General features: G+C 46.1%; 1 long non-coding RNA gene across 4 annotated transcripts; it reads left to right on the top strand.

Moving 5' to 3' along the window:
• Window positions 1-413: 413 nt before the first annotated feature.
• LOC112580948 lies at window positions 414-21,331 on the top strand. Of its 4 annotated transcripts, none has more exons than XR_006546743.1 (5): window positions 414-685; window positions 865-925; window positions 13,239-13,381; window positions 18,086-18,196; window positions 20,502-21,331. It is a non-coding gene; the product is annotated as an uncharacterized LOC112580948 (long non-coding RNA). The 4 variants fall into 4 exon arrangements; XR_006546741.1 differs by having other exon boundaries at window positions 415-685; window positions 13,193-13,381; XR_006546744.1 differs by lacking the exon at window positions 20,502-21,331 and adding an exon at window positions 19,600-20,480 and having other exon boundaries at window positions 415-685; window positions 13,193-13,381.
• The last annotated feature ends 287 nt before the right edge of the window (window positions 21,332-21,618 follow it).

Below are 21,618 nucleotides of genomic sequence, written 5' to 3' on the forward strand. Positions count from 1 at the left end.
TGAAAGGATGTGGTGGCCCAAGCTTCTATCCCCAGAGGACATCCCTTCCCAGGGAGTCAGGCCTTGAACTAGAACTTCCATTGACCAGAGGACTGGGGACAAGTGCCTCAAGATCATAGAACATCTGGACACAGGGAAGTCGTCCAAGGAACTATTCTAACATGGGCCGGGGCTGGGCTGCTCTCTGAGGGCCTTGTGGGACAGTGCGGAGCCTCAGCCCACACTGCCCAGGGACAGAGGACAAATTCTGATGGGTGCCCGCCTGAGGCCATCTGACTCAGGGCTTCCGCTCTTGCCTAGAGCTGGCTCATCTCCTTAGCCGGCCAGGAGGGCCAGGCAGGAAATATTGCCTCCAGCTATGTTCAGTTGTATGTGACTTTGTTCTTGGGGGAGGATGCGGCTTAAATTCAGGGAATTTCCAAAAGGACAGGCTAGGTCTGAAGGAGGCTGGTGTTTAAGGATTGTGAGAGGCTTGGGGTTGAGCTGGAGAGGGGATGAGGCCCTCCGCTCTTCAGTGAACTGGGAGCCTCTTGCGGCTTCCCAGGTGCTGCTGCCAGAGTTCCATTTATCCCTCTTTTCTCCCAGGATTTCGCAGTGCTTAGCAGCATCTCAATAATTCTGCTTGCTCGGTGGATGCATTGATGCTTTTCAGACACCAGCTGAAAACGTCAAGTTCCTGACACTGGTCAGTGAGTCAAAACTAGAATGATCATCCTCTCATGGGTCCTCTTTCCCCAAACTTGGGTTTTGTACATTAGGTTTCCTGAATTGGTTGTGTTACTGAGGTGTGGGGTCCGACCGCTTGCTGCTCAGAAGCCAATGAACAGGCCAGGTTGGTGGAAAGAAAATTTTGCTTTATTTTAGATGCTGGCAACTGGTGGAGGGAATGTGGATGTCTGTCCAAAGGCCAACTGCCAAGCAGGAGGTGAGAGCTTTTATAAACTGAGGGAGGGGGCTGCATGCAGAAACAACACAGTCACCTCTGACAGTCATCTTCAGATTGGTTATCGGTAGACTGACCAGCGTCATCTTGATTGTTTTAGGTACATTTAATCTTCAGTTCCAGGGTCGGTTTGCTTCCATCGCTTTGAGGCCGTTCCTTGGAACTGTGGCAGCTTATGTCACGGCTACAGTCTGGTTATCGTGTAGTTAACTTCTTCCACCCAGTGGGGGTTTCAGTATCTATAAGACAGCTCACAGGACATGGCTCAGAATATTATCTATAGTCCTTGAGGAGAAACTAAAGGTCCTTGACTACGCCTGATGAGTACATTATTATTATTTGGTCTCCTTTGTTTTCCTTTGTTTCTGCATGTTCTCATTTCCCTGATTAAACTCATTCTTTAAAGTTTTCTACAGACAAAAGACAGGCAGAGCACAAGGGGGAAGGACCATAGAGTCCTGCTGTGTTTCAGTTACTTGTAAAAAGAAGAAAAGGAAGAAAGCAAGCTCTGCTCTCACACGCTGCAAAGAAGCAGCTGAGACGTATAGCCAAGGCTTTCTCTTGTCAGACTTGATTTTTTTTTAAACTTTTTTGTTTTAATTGGCTGCACTATGTGGCCCGTGGGATCTTAGTTACCCAACCAGGAATCGAACCCGTGTCCCCTGCGTTGAAGTGTAGAGTCTTAACCATGAGGGAAGTCTCATCAGACTTGATTTTAAGTCACATTAAAATCCTCCTCAATCTTTACAGTCACCCTGTGTGGTAACTGCTATTCCTTTATTATCTTTCCTAGGGATAGATCCAGGTTTGTGAGGCCCTGAAACTTATACAATTGGTGGGCTCTCTTTTAAAACAAATTAGATTACAATTATGTAAATATAAGTACAAAATTAGGTCCAGAGCCTTGACAGGTGGCATATGACAAGTGGCAGAAACCAACAAAATATTGTAAAGCAATTGTCTTCCAATTAAAAATAAATAAATTTTTTAAAATTACTGAAAAAAATTTAAAACATTAATTTATTATTTTTTTTTTGACTGTGCTGCATCTTCACTGTGGTGTGCAGGTTTCTCTAGTTGTGGTGGGCGGGCCAAGGCATGTGGGTTCTTAGTTCCTGAACTACTGCTTGGAAAGGTAGATTCTTAGCTGCTGGGCAACCAGGGAAGTCCTCAAGGTATTGTTTCTTTCCTTTTTGAAAGGCTTCCATATTTTCTGAAGTTCTAATAAGCAGCATGTAATTCCTATGAAAAGAAATTTTGTTCTATTGACTGCCCACGCAGGAAAGAGCCTGAGGAGTGTGTAGCCATGCTCTGGTGTGGGTTAGAGTCAAAGTGAGGGCAGAGGGCACAGGATCAGGCCACCTGTACCCACTGCCTTGGTCTTGCCCAGGAGTGGGAATGGAGCATCCTGACTCTGAGTTTGACCATCTGAACCCAGAGGGAGCAGGTAAACTGACACCAGTGAGCTGCGAGCAAGTACTCTGGGTGACCTCTGGCCATTCCTGGGTGCTGCCCAGGGAGGACTACTTCAGACCCTGGTACTGTCACATGGGGGGCTTCCCTGGTGGCTCAGACAGTAAAGAATCTGCCCACAATGCAGGAGACCCAGGTTTGATCCCTGGGTTGAGAAGATCCCCTGGAGAAGGGAATGGCTACCCATTCCATATTCTTGCCTGGAGAATTTCATGGACAGAGGAGCCTGGTGGGCTACAGCCGATGGGGTTGCAGAGAGTTGACATGAATGAGCAACCAACACTTTCACTTTCACTTTGGGTTTCCCTGGTGGCTCAGATGGTAAAGAATCTTCCTGCAAAGAAGGAGACATGGGTTTGATTCCTGGGTTGGGAAGATCCCCTAGAGAAGGGAACAGCTACCCACTCCAGGATTCTTTTTTTTTTTTTTCACTCCAGGATTCTTGCCTGGAGAATTCCATGGACAGAAGAGCCTGGCAGGCCCATGGGGTGGCGAAGAGTCGGACACGACTGAGTGAACACTTTCTCTTTTTTCACTCTCATCTAGAGGAAGGAAGGAGTGGCGTGAAGTCACTCAGTCGTGTCCGACTCTTTGCGACCCCATAGACTGTAGCCTACAGGCTCCTCCGTCCATGGGATTTTCCAGGCAAGAGTACCGGAGTGGGTTGCCATTTCCTTCTCTAGGGGATCTTCCCCCTGACCCAGGGATCGAACTCGGGTCTCCCGCATTGCAGGCAGACGCTTTACGAGGATGAGAGTCCAATTCCCCAAAGACAGACTGCTGGCTTGGACTCCACAGCTGGATATGCAGGATTCATTCTCAATTCATATCTTTGCCATCACTGATCCTCCTCCTTGGAAGGTCCTCTCCTTTTTTACTTTGCTTCAAGGCTTAATTCATGATCTACTTGGTCATAGGACTCTGCAGTATAGACTTACAGCACTCACCCAACCTTTGGTTCTTTCTGTCTTGAAAGGCCTCTTTTCCCTTTCTCTCTCATAAAACAACAGCAGCTGATGGAGCTATGGATCAGGCACTTCCTATGGACAGTTTCAGTGTGTTCTGTGGATTCTCTCATTTACATGGACATACGTGCTCTGCTCAGTTGTGTCCGACTCTTTGCCTCCCATGGACTGTAGCCCACCAGGCTCTTCTGTCCTGGATTCTCCAGGCAACAATACTTGGAGTGGGTTGCCATTTCCTTCTCCAGGAGATCTACCTGACCCAGGCATTGAACCAGAGTCTCTTGTGTCTCTTGCATTAGCAAGCAGATTCTTTACTACTGTGCCACCTGAGACGCTATCTCATTTAATCTTCTAAACAGTGGCTTTTATCAAATCCATTTTTCCAGACAAGGAAGCAGAGGCTGAAAGTCACGCAGTGTCTGACTTGAGGTCACATAACTGGAAAGTGGCAAAGCCAAAACTCCAAGAAAAGACAAGGGTCTGTGCTTAACTTCTTGCCTGATCTATCTTCTGATTAAACTAGAAGCTCTAAGAGGCGCCGGCAGTTATGACTCCACTGCCAGGGGCGTGGGTTTAATCCCTGGTTGGGGAACTAAGATCCCACATGCTGCATAGCATGGCTAAAAAAAAAAAAAAAAAATTAAAAAGAGAAAAATAATGTTAAAAAAGAGATGCCTTAGACCTCTTGATGTCCTCATGGCATGGCTGAATGGCTAGTACAGAATGGACATACAATGTCAGTGAAGTGTGGGAGGAACTGGGGACATTTTGAAAAGATTCATCTTCAGCTGATGCCGAGTTCCGGACTGGGAGGAGAAATCACAGATAAAAGCGTCTGCAAATGAGCCTCTGAGCTGGGCCTGGTCTGGCAGGAGGCTAGATTCTGGATCCAGTCTCCCTGCCATTAGGCCTTAGCCCAAAGTCCTGCCTTGATCAGCTAAGGACTGAGCATCCGGTCTTCTGAACGCCGAACTTGAAAGCCACGTTATCATGGAAGGGTCTGATTTTCATTTGGTTCTGGTGTCTCCAAAGATCTTAATAGTTTTCCTAGTTTCTGCAGAGGTTCCAAGGCCCTCTGGGATTCCAGTCCAAGATACACCATCCATCACTTTGAGCTTTGATCACTTTGAGCTTCGAGACCTCGGCAGGTCCCTTCTGGACCACACGGTCCCACTGTGACTGCCTGCACCCTTCCTTGTTCAGTGGCGAGAGTCAGTACACCTGCCTATGTGTGTGTGTGTGTGCTTTGTGACCCCCAGGGCTCTCACTCACCTCCTGCTGGCATTTCATGTGCGTTTAACTCACTCTGTCCTTGAGGCAACCCAGGGAGGTACTCACGCTACCCCTGGGTTTTGTTTACCTAATTCAACTTCTGTTTTTTAAAATCATTGAAATAATTCAGAACTTTAAAGCTCCAAAACATACACTTCTAAAAAGTCTCCCTCCCTCTCCTGGTCCTCAGCCACCCAATTTCCTTTCCTGGCAGCAGCCCAAACAGCCCATTGTTTTGTTTATCCTTCCAGACATACTTCTTGCACACACAAGGAGATGTGTATAAATATTATGTCCTGCTCCTCCGCCTTCTCCAATGGTGGCTCGCTATCTACCCACTCTGTACTTCACCTACTTTACTTAGCAATACAGCCTCCCCAATATTAATACATTTTAAAGTTATTTCTTTTATGTGGGCCATTTTTAAAGTCTTTATTGAATTTGTTACAATATTGTTTCTGTTTTATGTTTTGGTTTTTTGGCCACTAGACATGTGGGATCTTAGTTCCCCAACCAGGGATGGAACCTGTACCCCTAGCATTACAAGGGGAGATATTAAACACTGGACCACCAGGGAAGTCCCTCTCCACATTATTTTTAAACCCACGAGGTTCCTGGGGTTATGGAGCCTGGATGGCAAATCAGGTCGTTCAGGATGCAAAGCCTGTAAGGCGCTGACTCTGGGAGGGCGCATCCGAAAGCCCTGTTCCTATTCAGGACTTTCCCTCAATGGGCCCGGGCAGCTCTGATCGACACACCTCCGGGTGCCAAGAGAGCTGGGAAAAAACCAGCCAGTGGCTTGGCCTGGCAGAAGGTTCCAGGACCTGGAGGAAAAAAGGGTTTTGTTCTCCGCCCCCTGAAGGCTGGCAGGAGTTGGCCTGTCCAGGGGCCATGCTGTCTTTCTCTCTGCTGTCTGTAAGAGCAGGAAAAAAAAAAAAAAAGTTTTCTCTTCCTGCCAAGACCCGATGGCAGCTCGGCGGGCCTTGTGCTGGTCCCTCCAAGGGCCCGGCTCCCACGCCTCACCTCCTTTTGATGGCTGCGCTGGCGGTGGGCAGCCTCAGGGGTCCCTGCCAAGGCCGGGGGCCTGGCCTCCCTGGGAATGTACATCTGCTCCACGTCTGGACCTAATTGCTGTGCTGGGAAGGAACTCTCCATGCCCGTGTCCAGACAGCCAGCCTTCTGGGATTGGCGTGGGGGTAGGAGGCCAGGGAGAGCTGGCCAGCCCAGGCTGATGAGGAAATGTCATTGGGAGTTAAGTGTGTTTTTCTGCTTTTCCCTACAAAGAGCCCCGTTTGTGCCCTCTCTGTCACCCGCTGACCCCAACCCCAACCCCCCAGGCTCCCTGCTCCTCCACAACACTGGGTCTGGAAGGTCTGCCAGCGGCTTCCTTCCGGTGCACTTGATTCCCAGGGAGCCTGCCCCCCCATTTCCAAACTCACTGGAGGAGGGAGGGAGGGAGGGAGGCCGCACGGGAGCCTGGGAGAGGCCCACGGGGGGCAGCTCTGATGAGGTTTCTTCCCAGGATCTCCAGGTCCCAAGCCAGGATCTACTCTCTCTGTCCTCAGAAGCGGGCTTACGGACAAAGCACCCAGCAGCCGTGTCCCTGAGCAGGCCAACAGGCGGAGATTTCTCTGAGCTTCATCCTCCCAACTGTGAAATGGGTGCAATAGCGAGATCTGAAGACGGTGGCGAGAGGGCCCAGATGAAGCCGGGAGGGGGCAGGCTACAGCCCGAGTCTCTACGGGAGAAGTTTGGCTAGAAGAGCAGAAACAGGGGGACCTGCTGGGGCCGGTGGGGAGGGGAGAGGGCTTTGGTTTGGCTGGGGTCCATGCTCCCCCCGGGGGAACTGGGCCCTTAGACTGGCATTAGGGAGGTGTACCTCTGGGCATCTTCAGCAGTGAACCTATCTTTTGAAGGATGACAAAGAGGGGCATCCAGTGTTCAGAGTGCAGAGCCTGCCCCCTGAGAACTGAGCAGCAAGATGTGGTCTGAGCCCCCACTCAAAGGGGCTGCTGGTGGCAGCTCAGGGAGGTAATGCAGGCTGAGTTTTCAGTAGCAGCAGTGTGGAAAATGGGCAAGAAAGAGCCTGTTGATGGCTCTTTCCTGGTGGTCCAGTAGGTTAAGACTCCAAGCTTCCACTGCAGGGGCCATGGGTTCCATCCCTGGTCGGGGAACTAAGATCCTGCATGCTAAGTGGTATGGCCAAAAATAACAATAATAATAATATTAAAAAAGAAAGGAAGGAGGAAAAAAGAGCCTAGGTGGGGATGGCAGGACAATGGGTGTGCACCAGTTCTTTGGAAAGTGCTGGGGAAGCCATTTGGGAACTGTCACTCTTGGGACACAGGAGCCGAGTGCCAGTGATAACTCTGAAGGGGGAGGGCCTTGGGAGACCCCCTCCTTCCACATTCATCAGGGAGGTTTGGTAACTCATGGGCAGGTGTGCTCAGTTGCTAGTCGTGTCCAGCTCTTTGTGACCCACTGGACTGTAACTCTCCAGGCTCCGCTGTCCATGGGATTCTCTAGCTGAGACTACTGGAGCGGGTTGCCATGCCCTCCTCCAGGGGATCTTCCTGACCTCAGGACTGAACCCATGTCTCTTATGTCTCCTGCATTGACAGGCAGATTCTTTACCATTAACCCCCGCCTGGAAAGCCCAACTCAAGGGCATCCACTTGCTAGTTCAAGGAAGAAATGAGTCTCAGAGCTCTGCCAAGATCCCTGGCATTGAAAAGGTTTAAAGTTGCCACTGGAAGGCCTTATGGAGAGAGACATGGAGAGTGCGGTGTGCAATTCCAGCAGTTTGTCCAGCCTCTGAGAGCCATGGTGGTCTACGTTAGAATGTGTCAGGGGGCCCCTATCACGGTATGGCTCATTAGCCTTGAATGAGCTTGCTTCCCTGCTGGGCTTTGAGCCCCTTTTGGTCACCTTTATGCCCCTTTGGCATTCACACCAGGCCTGGCAGATGCTAAATACTCACGGTGAAGATGGAGAATTCAGTGAATCATCTGTAATTTTCCAGGGCCACTTTGCAAGGCTGCATAAGTAATCTGGATTAACCGTGGCTGGTAATGTGAGGTCCAACTGCTTTTTTGTATCCCTCCCTACTTTACTTCCTTGGACTCCAACCCCAGTAGAAAAGAGGTCTTTTAGTATAATAATGTAGCAAAGTCAAGTTTACAGGCAATGAGAAAGGTCTGCCTGAGCAGCTGATTCTCATCTTGATGCATCTGATGAGGGCTCGAGAGGGCTACTGGGCCCTGGCACATTACGTGGTGGGTGCCCGTTGAGTGCACACATGCTCAGTTGCTCAGTCATGTCTGACTCTTTGCAACCCCACAGACTGTAGCCCACCAGGCTCCTCTGTCCATGGGATTCTCCAGGCAAGAATACTGGAGTGGGTTGCCATTTCCTCCTCCAGGGGATCTTCCAGATCCAGGGATTGAACTCGCTTCGCCTGCAGCTCCTGCATTGGCAGATGGACTCTTGACCTCTCTGCCACCTGGGAATAATCTGGGTCTCAGGTACCCCACCATAAAAAAGGCAGAGCCAAGGTTCCAGCTGTTGACTAAAAAGATGCACAAGAGTTGTGAGTTAAGTTTTATTTGGGGCCAAATGAGGCCTGCAGCCCAGAAGACAGCACCTCAGATAGTTCTGAGAGACTGCTCCAAAGGGGCAGTGGGAGAAGGTTATTATACAAGATTTCGGTGAAGGAGGAGTTGAATGCAATCAAGCGCTTACTTTACAAAAGGTTTTCTACTAGTCATGAGGAGCTGAGGTCACCATGAAGGGATTTAGTGCTTTTCCAGATATGAGGAGATGCAAGGATTGGGATCATGAAGTCAGTTCTTGAAAATATCTATCTAAAGACTTGTTCCACCAGTTTCCCTGGAGCACAGAATGCCTCACTCTCCAACCTGAATTCCCTTCAGGGAGTGTCGAAGGTCAGCAGCTGCAGCAGCACAGGATTCAGCCTCCCCAGAGGCAGAAGGCAAAGGCCCTTGTGTTGTTGTTGTTCAGTCGCTCAGTTGTGTCCAACTCTTTGTGACCCCATGGACTATAGCATGCCAGCCCTCCCTGTCCTTCACTATTTCCTGGAGTTTGCTTGAATTCATGTCCATTGAGTCGGTGACGCTATCTAACCATCACATCCAGTACTGCCCTCTTCTCCTTTTGCCTTCAATCTTTCCCAGCATCAGGGTCTTTTCCAATGAGTTGCTTCTTCACATCAGGTGGCCAAAGTACTGGAGCTTCAGCTTCAGGATCAGTCCTTCCAATGAACATTCAGGGTTGATTTCTTTTAGGATTGACTGGTGGCAAGTGCCAGTTTGTAGTTGACACATTCCAGTTTGGAGGATTCAGAAGTCCATGGGCCTCTCATGTCTTAATGCTGCCTTAGGGCCAGCAGGTACTCAAAACCTTTTCATTTTCTGCTGCCCCTTCTTCTCCTTCAAGCATCCAGGGAATCTGGGCTTGTTGTAGAGAAGAACCAGTTCTGACCCTATGTTGGAACTGTTTGTTTGACTTGTTTTCATTGCTGTTGTTGTTGTTGCTGCTGCTGCTAAGTCGCTTCAGTCATGTCAACTCTGTGAAACGCCATAGACAGTAGCCCACCAGGCTCCCCAGTCCCTGGGATTCTCCAGGCAAGAACACTGGAGTGGGTTGCCATTTCCTTCTCCAATGCAGGAAAGTGAAAAGTGAAAGGGAAGTCGTAGTCGTGTCTGACCCTTAGCGACCCCATGGACTGCAGCCTAACAGGCTCCTCTGTCCATGGGATTTTCTAGGCAAGAGTACTGGAGTGGGTGCCATTGCCTTCTCCGTTGCTATTGTTGTTCAGCCCCTAAGTCATGTCTAACTCTTTGGGACCCTGTGGACTGCAGCACACCATGCTTCCCTGTTCTTCACTATTTCCGGGAGTTTGCTCAAACTCAGTCTATTGAGTTGGTGATGCTATCTAACCATCTCATCCTCTGCCACCCTCTTCTCCTGGGTGAAGAGGAGAATCTTGCCCAGCCTCAGGGTCTTTTCCAATGAGTGGGCTCTTCACATTATGTGGCTAAAGTACTGGGTTCTTTTCATTGCTGTTATTGCTGTTATTATAATCATTCATAATGGCCTTCCTCAAAGGACCCAGCCTGACTGTTAAAGTACCTTTGTTCAGCTCATAGAGAGCTAATCTGACCCTGCCCACCTGTGAATGGCCACAAAGGAGAGATTAACTCACCCCTTCCAAAGTCCGGCCCTTCCCAGAGATGTTCTGCAAGACTGAGGGCCCTTTTTACTTTACTGCCCCTCCCTCTCTATTCTGCCATTTGACTTTAGTTCTTCATCACTTCTCTCTCTGGTTCTCTAAAAGAACATGGCATCCAGCCCCCTGGCATCTTCTTGGTCATCTGGCTTTCTGAATAAAGCCGTATTCCTTGCCTCTACACCTCATCTTGGACCCACTGGCCTGGCTTGCGGCAAGCAGAGTGAGCTTGGACTGAGGTGAGGGAGCAAGTGTTTGCAGAGCCCTGCAGGTGAAAGCACACAGGTTTGGCTTTCTTCCTGTGTCTGCATTTTCTCGCCTTGGGTTGCCACTTTAGAGACTGTGATTTTCACATCTATCTGTATGGATCAACTAGCTCCCAGGGGCTTTACTGCCAACTTCCCCAATGCCTCAGGACATCCCAGCTTTATATTCTCAACACAAAGATCACCTGAAGAACAACCTCCCCCCACCACACCAGACAGCAGAGTGAAGGAAGAGGAGGAGGGCCACCCTCGACTGAGAATGCAGCTGCCCTTTTACAAGTTTTCTTTCCAAGCCCTAGCCAGGTCTTTGTGAGTGCAGCTGAGAACGGCCCTTTAAGAAGACTATTCGTGCTGGGACCCTTTCTCACTTCTGGCAGCCCAAGGGGCTGGGGGCAGGGTGTTGTGAAGTGCTAACTCGGTATCTGAGGGCCACTGGGAACACTGCTCTGTCCTTCTTAAGGGTTGTACTGCTGTGTACTCTGCTCAGTCTCTAGGTCGTGTCCAACTCTTTGCGACCCCACGGACTGTAAGCCCACCAGGTTCCTCTGTCCATGGAATTTTCCAGGCAAGAATACTGGAGTGGATTGCTGTTTCCTCCAGGGTCTCTTCCTAGCCGAGGGATCTGACTTGTGTCTCTTGGCTCTCCTCCATTGGCAGGTGGATTCTTTACCACCTGGGAAGCTATTTCTGAGAATGAGTGTTTGCCCTTGTGAAGCCTGGGGGCATCAGATTCAGTAGTGATGGGGGTTGGATTAGTGGGAAAATGAAGAGGCCTTTCTGCAAGTTACCTTGCTGGTGAGACCTTGATGGGGTCTGGACTTGGTAGACCAAAGCTTTCCCAGCCAAAGGTCATCACACAAGCTGTCTAGTCCCCAGGGCATTAATCAATGTTCTAGATTCTAAAAAGACAAATAGACTCTAGAATCTAAATTCTAGAAAGACAAATAGCTTAGACCTGTGGATATGCTTGGAAAGGAGTGGATTCTGGCTCCAGGCAGGAGTCTCAGCGAGTTCCTCGACTGAGGTTAGCAGATACTTGGAAAGTGAGGATGGGAAGTGTGCAAGGCTAGGAATTGGCATACCTGCTAAAGGTCCTGTGAGGAGGATTTAATGCCTTAGGATCAAGAGGTTGGCAGTGCTAGGGCTTTAGGGGCTCCAGGTCTTGTTGAGAACTGCAGGGTAAAACAAGATTCATTTCAAACCATTGCTGAAAAGAAAAAACTCCTCCTCTACACTCTTACGTTCTTGTATAAGGGTCTGTGAATTAAACTAACAAAAGACAGTTTAACAAGAATTTACTTACACACAGGTGATCAATGATGAGCAACCCAAAAGGGGAGTTAGAATTAGGGGTCTGAGTATCTAACTTAGTAGGTGAAAGGAAAGAGGAAGGAAAGAATCCTGTGGAAGGAATAGGTTTCTCTAGGAGAACTAAGGGGACATAAGAATGTTTGCAAAAATATTTCTCTAGAAAGGTATGAGTGGTCTTTCTGTGACCTACAGGACCCTAAAACTTCTATAGAGAGGGGTTTTCTATAGTTTACTTAGTCTCTTCCTGGGAACAGAGTCACCCCAAAGAGGGCATTTATGACAATCCTCAAGTCTCAAAGTTTTCTGCTTTTAGTCATACAGGGAAGCTCTGAGAAGGCTTCTTTCCACATCAGTTGAGTTCCAGATGTCTTCAGCTTAAAATAATCCTTATTCCAACTCTGAGGTGCTGAATGGGCCCTCATGCCACATAGCTTGGCAATTGCTCAGTAAATATTTTTCAATGAATGAATGAATGAATGAACACAGTAGAGATTAGGTAGGGAGGATGTTGATTTATGGCTACACATTTCACACCGAGGATTGGAGCAGGAGATGTAGTCCAATTCCTCTCTGGAGAGAAGTTTGCCCCACAGCCAAGATGAGCTCCCTCTGGGCTCAGTGGCATTTTTGGAATATGGCAAAGACTGGGTAGACCAACTTGTTCATCTGGCAGTTTTACAAAAGTGCATGTGACCTCTGCTAGGACTTGGGAGTTGACTTCAAAGGGGCACTGGGGCCAGAGCTGCAAGCGTAGTAGGTTTGGAGCAAGCAATCAGAAATTTTAAATCTGCTGCTCACGTTCATTGAGAGTTAAATAACACAACTAACTAAATCTTAAAGATCTCATTGGCTTTATTAAACAATTCGTGAATTGGGCAGCATTCCACTTAGCAAGTAGAAAGGAGCTCCACCAAGCTGGAAAAAATGAAAGATTTCTAAAGACAGAGAGGGGGCAGAAAAAGGAAATTGTGAGCAAAAAAAAAAAAAAAAAAAAAAATGCATTGTTTCAGGCAGGATTACCCTCCTAAGGGGAACGGAAGGGACCTACGAGGCAGAATATCTCATTAGTGCTGACCAGGTAATTTCAAGTTGGTTAAAGATTACTTTCCTGGGGGAGGCTGTAATTGCTGTTGGGTTAGGTATTAAGTCTTGGTTTGCTAAGGAGGGGTTTTAACATAAGTAATTCCATTTTGAACCTTTTATTTTTTATTGTTGTTGTCTCTTTTTTCTTTTTAACAAGAGGGTTGACTATTTCTTGGGAGAAATGGCAAAATGAGCGTCTGATAAGTTCTCCTGGGGCTGCTGGCTTGAAAAGGAGGCAGTAGTAAGAGAAAGAAGACAGGGCCGGGATCTCTGCATAGACAAGGCACCCATATCCTTAAAGGCAGACCCTTCCAGCTGGAGGATGAGCGAGTGTTGGGTGGGTGAGTGGGGGTGGGGGGTGGGGGTTAGTCCGTGACAAACCCTCCTGGGCCTGTGGTTTACTAACCACCCTTCGACCCTGCCCAACCTGGGGCTCTGGCTTTATTCCTCCCTGGGTTCAATTTCTAAGAAAGGACTTGATGTTCTTCCCGGAAATGGCCTTGCTCTGGACTCAGGAAGGAGATGGCTTGTCCAGATGTCCAGCTGGCCCCATTAATGAGGCTTTGAACAGAGCCCTACAAAAATAGATCTTTCTAAGGCATTTCTTCTGTGTCCCCTTTCTGCTCTGCAGATCAGATCCCTGACCCAGGTGTGGTGGTATTTCTTTTCCACACCAGATGCTGACTCTGAGGACTGCTCTGGGCCAGCGAGGCAACCTCCATGCATGCCACTAACCTCCCGGGAAGGAGGAAAGGAAGCAGGCTTTGAATGAAGAAGATTAATGTGCCTGGTTTGCAGTGTTGGTTGAGGCACCAGACAGGTAAGATGGGAAGCTGGGGCTCAAGTCCAGGTCCCGGGTCTAAATCTCTCTGTGCAACACCCAACTGTCTCTCAGAGGAGCAGACAAACCAGGTGGGGAGGCATCTCAGGGTGCCAGGAACTGTGAACAGGAGACTGTTGGCTGTTCTGAGCATCAGGGCTTCAGGAGTTCAGAGAAGGAGAAATTAGTGAGGGTGGAGGGAGTTGCCAGGGAAATTAGTGAGGATAGTGTTCAAAGGTGAGTAAAATCATATAAAGGAACTTCAGAATTTGGTCCACCTTTTGGTTTCAGCGAGAAAACACTTTTACATTTTTAATCTGAAAGCATGTTTATTCCCCAGTGCCGGCCTTTGGCTCTTGGCCTTTGGCTGAAAAACAAAAGGAGGTTGTTCAGTCCCTGAGCTGGGATGTTTGCTCACAGATCATGATGTGTGCTTGGAGCATCTGGTCTGGGAAAGGAGGTGTACATCTAAGGAGCGTGAGCGTGGGACTGCCGTGCCATTCTGCTCCAGCCCCACCTGCATTCACAGATGCTGGAGGGCAGGAGAGGAATGGCTGGACTAGACAAACTCTTCCTTCCTCTCCACATCAATGGCTTTGGGCAGTGTTGACAAATACATAATTATAAACCAGCATCTTAGAGATAGTGAAGATCTGAGAGATCACCTGTCCTCACTGTGCCTCTCATATACCCTCCTCCTGACTCATGCCCTTTGCTTGAATCCCTCCAGCCACAGGGACCCACCCCTGCAACAACAGCAATCTGTTTCCCAATACAAACGTAGCAGCTATCATTGGAGAGCACTGTTTTCTTTTTGATGGATGCTTGAGGCTCTTCTTATATCCTCCCTGCCCTAGAACCAGCCATTTCTCCAAAGCACTTTCATCCCTTTTGTTGGAGAATGGTATTAGAGACAAAAGTCTGAGCACTGAGGTGCTCATTGCTACTGGGGTGTCACTGTTTCTAGGCCCTTTCAGCAGACAGAGCTAGGAAATAAACATATTATAACTCTTTGGAGAAGGAAATGGCAACCCACTCTAGTATTCTTGCCTGGAAAATCCCATGGACAGAAGAGCCTGGTGGGCTACATTTGATGGGGTCACGAAAGAGTCGGACATGACTTAGCAACTAAACTACAACAACATTACAACTCTTGTATACACACGTATCTATAATTATTTCTGCACCCATTCATCTGTATCTAGGTTAAGTTGAACTTGAATTCATACTAGTATCTCTGATTAATCTTGTACTACGTGGATTATTCCAAGCTCCTTCCTTGTTTATCTACAACTTCTTTCTCCAACAGTGAGAAATCTGAGTCCTACCATCAACCATCCATTTATTCACTTGTTTAAGCCCCAGTATACATGCACACCAGAGAAGGCAATGGCACCCCACTCCAGTACTCTTGCCTGGAAAATCCCATGGATGGAGGAGCCTGGCGGGCTACAGTACATGGAGTCGTTAAGAGTCAGACACGACTGACCGACTTCACTTTCACTTTTCACTTTCATGCATTGGAGAAGGAAATGGCAACCCACTCCAGTGTTCTTGCTTGGAGAATCCCAGGGACGCGGGAGCCTGGTGGGCTGCTGTCTATGGGGTCGCACAGAGTCTGACACGACTGAAGCGACTTAGCAGCAGTAGCAGCATACATGCACACAGAGGGCTTCCTAGGTGGCTTAGTGGTAAAGAATCCGCTTGCCAGTGCAGAAGATGCTGGTTTGATCCCTGGGTCTGGAGGATGCCCTGGGGGAGGAAATGGCAACGCACTCCAGTACTCTTGCCTGGGAAATCCCATGAACAGAGGCGCTGACAGGCTACAGTCCTTGGGTTGCAAAGAGTTGGATGTGACCGAACAACTGAGCACATATATGCACATGTTAGCCTGAAACTCCATGAAAAACAACTTTACTGCCTTTACTGACTAGCTTTTGGGGATTATGCAAAATTCTGTTTGTCTTTAGCCTTATAGTTTCCAGTTAAAACACTGTTTTCCTAAGCTACTTATGTCAGTTCCTCTCCACTCCCCTTCCTGCCTCCCCCACCAACTACTTGCACTGAGGTTTGTCATACATTTGCAATCAAGTTAGACTCTTCTGTCACAGTCTGGGGTCCCCCAGCCATCCTGGCTGATTTTTAAGTATTTGTCTATGTTAATAAAGTTCACTCTTTGTGTTGTGAAGTCTGTGGATTTGGCTAAATTGGGTATCATCACGTATCTAGCACTCCAATGTTATACAGAATATTCCATCACCCAAAAATTCCCCCAAGCTTGCCCTTTGCGGTTAACCACTCCCGCTTCCCCAAACCCCTGGCAACTACTCATCCATTCTTCATCCCTATAGTTTTACTTTTCCCAGAATGTTATGTGAATGAAATAATAAAACATGTAGTTTTTTGGGTCTTTTTTCTCTATTTTAGCAAAATGCATTTAAGATTCATCCATGTTGCCATATGAATCACTATCTCAGTAATTTTTTCACAGATAAGTATGCCATCATATGGTTACACTACAATTTGCCAGTTCATTGGTTAAAAGACATCTTTGTTGCTTTAAGTTTTTAAAAAATTTTTATTTATTTATTTTGTCTGTGTTTGGTCTTTATTGCTGTGCCTGGGCTTTCTCTAGTTGCAGCAAGTGAGGGCTACTCTTCACTGTGGTGCATGAGCTTCTTATTGAGATGGTTTCTCTAGTTGCAGAGCACAGGCTCTAGGGCGTGCGGGCTTCAGAAGCTGTGGTTAGTTGCCCTGGGGCATGTGGAATCTTCCTGGACCAGGGATCGAACCCATGTCGCCTGCATTAACAGGTGGATTTTTAACCACTGGACCACCAGGGAAGTCCTCCAGTTTTTGATGACTATGAATGAGGCTGCTATAAACATCTGTGTACAGGTTTCCATGTTAGCATATGTTTTAATTCACTTGGATACACACCTAGAGTGTAACTGCCTATGTGTCATAAGTCTATGTTAAACTTTATAGGAAGCCACCAAACTGTCTTCCAAAACGACTGTACCATCTTCCATCCTCATGGGCAGTGAATGAGGGTTCCTATTGCTCTGTATTGCTGTCAATAAGTATTTGGGGTGATCAAGTTTGTTTTTTGTTTTGTTTTTTTTTTGGATTTTGGCCATTCTGTAGGTCTTGCAGAGATATTAAATAGTTGTTTGCATTTTTATTTTCTTAGTGAAAAGTTACTTTGAGCATCTCTTCCTATGCTTATTTGCCATCCACTTATCTTCTTTATTGGTCTTCCCTGATAGCTCAGTTGGTAAAGAATCTGCCTGCAATGGCAGGAGATCCCGGTTCGATTCCTGGGTCAGGAAGATCCACGGGAGAAGAAATAGGCTACCCACTCCAGTACTCTTAGGATTCCCTTGTGGCTCAGATTCGGGTAAAGAACCTGCCTGAGGCCTGGGTTTGATCCCTGGGTGGGAAGATCCTCCGGAGAAGGGAAAGGCTACCCATTCCAGTATTCTGGCCTAGAGAATTCCATGGACTGTATAGGCCATGGGGGTCACAAAGAGTCAGACACGACTGAGAGACTTTCACTATCTTTGTCAGTTTAGATCTTTTTCCTATTTAACAAACTGGATTGTATATTTTCTTATTTTTGAGTTTTAAGAGTTCTTTATTCTGGATACATGTTCTTTATAAGATATGTGATTTGCAGACGTTTTCTTAGTGTGTGGCTTGTCTTTATTTCTCTTAACAATGTTATTGCAGAGCAAACAGTTTTCTTTCATGAAGTCCAGTTTGTCAATTTTTCTTTCATGGATCCTGCTTTTAGTACAGTATTTCAAGTTCATCACCCAAACAGAAGTTACACAGAATTTCTTCTAGAAGTTCTACAGATTTCTGGTATAGAATTATTTCTATGATCCTTTTTGAGTTAAGTTTTATATAAGATTAAAGTTTAATCTTTTTTTTTTTTTTGGCATGCAGTCATCTGATTCTTCCAGTACCCTTAGTTCAAAAACCTATCCTTTGCCAGGTATCGTCCTGGCACCTTCAAAATTCAGTTTATCAATTTGGTGTATATATTGGGGTTAATTTCTGAGCTCTCTGCTCTGTCCCTTTCTCAGAGCTTTTGCTTCTTCAGATCCTTGTAAGGCTGGCTTCTTATTCAGGATCTGTGTGAAAGTCACCTTTTTAAAGAGCTTTTTCCGGGTCACCCGATCTAAACTTGTCCTCCTTTATTCAAATCATGTCATATTGTTGTGCTGTCTTTGTAGTACTAAGACCTGAAACTATCTAGTACTGGGTAACAAATTGTTCAGGCCAAAGACGTATCATCCCACTGAACTCCAAAATGGGCAGATCATAAAAGAAAATCCCCTTTCTGTCTAGCCCTCTCTCACTTGTTAAATCCTCTGTCAGCTCCAGATCCCAAGGCCCAGGTCTTCGGTCTCTCTCCTCAGTGGGTGGAGCCAGTGGTTCCCATTCTCACTGTGCATTAGCTTTAACTGGGGGAACTTTAAGAATACTTATTCCCAGGCTCCACCCCAGGGATTCTAATATAATTATGTGGAAATGTGGCCTGGTCACCTGTATTTTTTTAAAGCTTCCCAGTTGATGGCAGTGTGCAGCCACCATTTCCAGCTTGAATGCTGACCACAGTTGGTACTCAATTAACAGCTTGTTGAATGACTCAATGATGAAATGTAACTTAAGTTGGTAACTCTGTATTTGTACCAGGTGGGTGGCAGAAAGCCAGTGAAGGTGATCAGGAGCTTCAGTTCTGCTGGAGTTTGTGGCATTAACCAGCAAGGATGCTGTACTCACAGCCCTCTCTACCTGCTATCTGAGGTGGGATTTCATTTTTCTTTTCTTTTTTGGCTGTGCTGTACAGCTTGTGGGATTTTAGTTTCCTGACCAGGAATTGAACTCAGGCCCTCACAGTGTAAGCACTGAGTCCTAACCGCTGGACCACTAGGGGATTCCCTTAGGTGGGATTTCTGAAGAGCTGTATTTCCTTTTTATTGACATATAATTCAGAGAACATAAAATTCACCCTTTAAAAATGTACAGTGGTTTTAGTATACTCTCAAAGTTGTACAACCATCACTGACTGCTAATTTCAGAACATCTTCATCACCCCTAAAAGAAACTTTGTACCCGTGAACTGTCTTTCAGTTAGCATACTGTTTTCAAGGTTCATTCATGTTGCAGCAATGATCAGTACTTCATTTATTTTTATGGCTGAATAATGGTTCATTGAGTGGATATACCAGTCGGTTTATCTATTCATCAGTTGATGGACATTTGAATTGTTTTCAATTGTGGGCTGTTGATAATGAGTCAGGAGCATTCATGTGTAAGTTTTTGTATGAACTTGTTTTCAGTTCTTTAGAGTATGCACCTAGGAGTAGAATTGCTGGGTCCTATGATAACTCTATGTTAAACTTTTTGGGAAACTGCCAAACTGTTTTCCCCAGTGGCTGTACCGTCTTACGAGCCCATCAGTTATGTGTGAGGGTTCCAATCTCTCTATATTCTCACTAGCATTTATTGTCATCTGACTTTTTGATTATAGCCATCGTAGTGGGTATGTAAAGTGGTATCTCATGTGGTTTTTTTCAATAATTATTTACTTATTTAGTGGCAGTACATGGGATCTTTGAAGCAGCAGGTGAGATCTAGTTCCCTGACCAGGATCGAACCCAGGCCCCCTGCATTGACAGTGAGGAGTCTTAGCCACTGGGCCTACCAGGGAAGTCCCTCACGTGGTTTTGATTTTGATTTCCGTTTTTCTGATGACTTAAAGCATCTTTTCATGTATATCTCCCATTTGTTTATCTTCTTTGGAGAAATATCCATTCAAATTCTTTTCCCATTTAAAAATTGATTTGTCCTTCTGTTGTTGAATTCTGAATTATTTATATATTCGTGATATTAGATCTTTACCAATGACTTGTATTTATTTCTTCCAATTCTGTGAGGTGAAAAGACCTTTTTGAAAGTGTCTTTTGAAGTATAAAAGTTTTTAAATGTTGATGCAGTCCAGTGGATCTATTTTTTCCTTTAGTTGCTTGTGTTTTAGGTGTCATGCCTAAGAAGCCACTGCCTGATCCAAGGTCATAAAGATTTATGCCTGTTTTGTTCTACAAGTTTTATAGTTTTAACTCTTAGTTAGTTCTTTGATCTCTTTTGAGTTAGTCTTTTGTATAAAGTACATGGGAGTCCAAATTTATTCTTTTATGTCTATCCAGTTGTTCCAGCCGGAGAAGGCAATGGCACCCCACTCCAGTGTTCTTGCCTGGAGAATCCCAGGGACGGTGGAGCCTGATAGGCTGCCGTCTGTGGGGTCGCACAGAGTCAGACACGACTGAAGCGACTTAGCAGCAGCAGCAGCAGTTGTTCCAGCACAATTTGGTGAAAAGACTACTCTTTTTTGGGGCTGTACCACATGTCTTGTGGGATTCCAGTCTCCTGACCAGGGATCAAACCCAGGCCTATGGTAGTGTAAGTGCTGACTCCTAACCACTGGACTGCCAGGGATATTCCCAGACTATTCCTTTTCTATTGAATTATCTTGGCACTCGTTGAAAACCAATTGACCATAGATGTATGACTTTATTTCTGGACTCTCAGTTCTATTCCATTGATCTATGTATCTTTCCTTATGCCAGTACCACCTGGTGTTTTTTTTAAATTAAAAAAATATATATTTGGCAGTTCCAGATATTAGTTGAGGCATGTGGGCTCTTAGTTGCAGCTTTTGGGATCCAGTTCCCTGACAAGCCCCTACCTCCCCTCCCCTGTTGGGAGTGTGGAATCTTAGCCACTGGACCACCAGAAAAGTTCCCACACAGTCTTGATTACAGTTGTGTTGGAGCAGGTTTTAAAATTGTGAAGTATGAGTCTTACAACTTTGTTCTTCCCCTACTAAGATTGCTTTGATCATTCTAGGTCCCTTTTGTTTCCACCTGAATTCTAGGATCAGCTTGTCAATTTCTGCAAAAAAAAGACAGTTGGAATTTTGATAGGCGCTATGTTCAACTTGTCAATCCGTTTGGAGAGTATTGCCATCTTAATAAATTTTAACAATGTGTCTTCCAACTCATGAACAAAAATGTTTCCATTTATTTAAGTCTTCTTTAATTTCTTTCAGTGTTTGTTAGTGTTCAGTATACAAGCCTTCTACTTCTTCTGTTAAATTTATTTGTAAGTATTTTATTCTTTTTGATGCTACTGTGAATGAAATTGTTTGCTTAACTATTAACCCATTTTTGTATTGTTCATTTCTGGGCTTCCCTAGTGGCTCAGTGGTAAAGAATCCCCCTGCCAATGCAGGAGACTCGTGTTTGATCCCTGAGTTGGGAGGATCCCCTGGAGAAATAGCAACCCACTCCATGGACAGAGAAGCCTGGAGGGCTACATTCCATATGTTGCAAAAGAACCCGACACAACTTAGTGACTAAGCAACAACAAAATCATGAAGGGTACTGGATTTTTACCAAATGCTTTTTCTGTGGCTACCGAGTAGATCATGTATGTGTAGTGTTTTTCCTTCTGAGTGGTTTTAAGAAGGGTCTCCTGCCAGTAGTTAAGTCTGACTTTAGTCCAAACCTAGGTATCAACATAGCTGGTAGGGGAGATATCCAGCTGCTCTCTCTCTCTCTTTTTTTTTGGCTAGTCGGATGAGAACACTATTATTAAAAAATTTTACCCCTGTAAATAGGCAATACCTGCACATAATAAAAAAATAAATATTTAGGAAAAATTCAACCATGACAAGCAAGTCTGTTTTGACCCCAACACTCCAGTTTCTGCTCCCTTAAACAACCACCGAGTTCATTTCATTTCCTGGAACACTGAGGTGTTTTCCTGCTACAAGGAAGGGCAGAGGTGAACAGTTGCCTCAGAGACTTTATAGCATGAAAATCCTGAAATATTTTCTACCTGGCCCTTTACAGAAAAATATGCTGATTCTTCTTTTTCTTTCTTTTTTTAAAGTCTTACCATTTCAATGGATGATGCTATGATATGCTATGCTATCTTTGTGTACATGTCATTTTATGCGTGAGAGTTTCGGCAGAATGAATTCCTTTATGGGGAATTCCTAGGTCTTCCGGTCTCAGCCTTTGTCATGTTGATAGATATTACCACACAGCTCTCTGGGGAAGTTGAGCCAATTTACATTCTCTCCAACAATGCATGCTTGAGCCTGTTCCGGGGAGCCTCGCACTCACACTGCACTACTAATTTGATGCTTGCCAATCTGATAA

This window comes from Bubalus bubalis, chromosome 20, assembly GCF_019923935.1.
Source record: "Bubalus bubalis isolate 160015118507 breed Murrah chromosome 20, NDDB_SH_1, whole genome shotgun sequence".
Taxonomy (NCBI): Eukaryota; Metazoa; Chordata; class Mammalia; order Artiodactyla; family Bovidae; genus Bubalus; species Bubalus bubalis.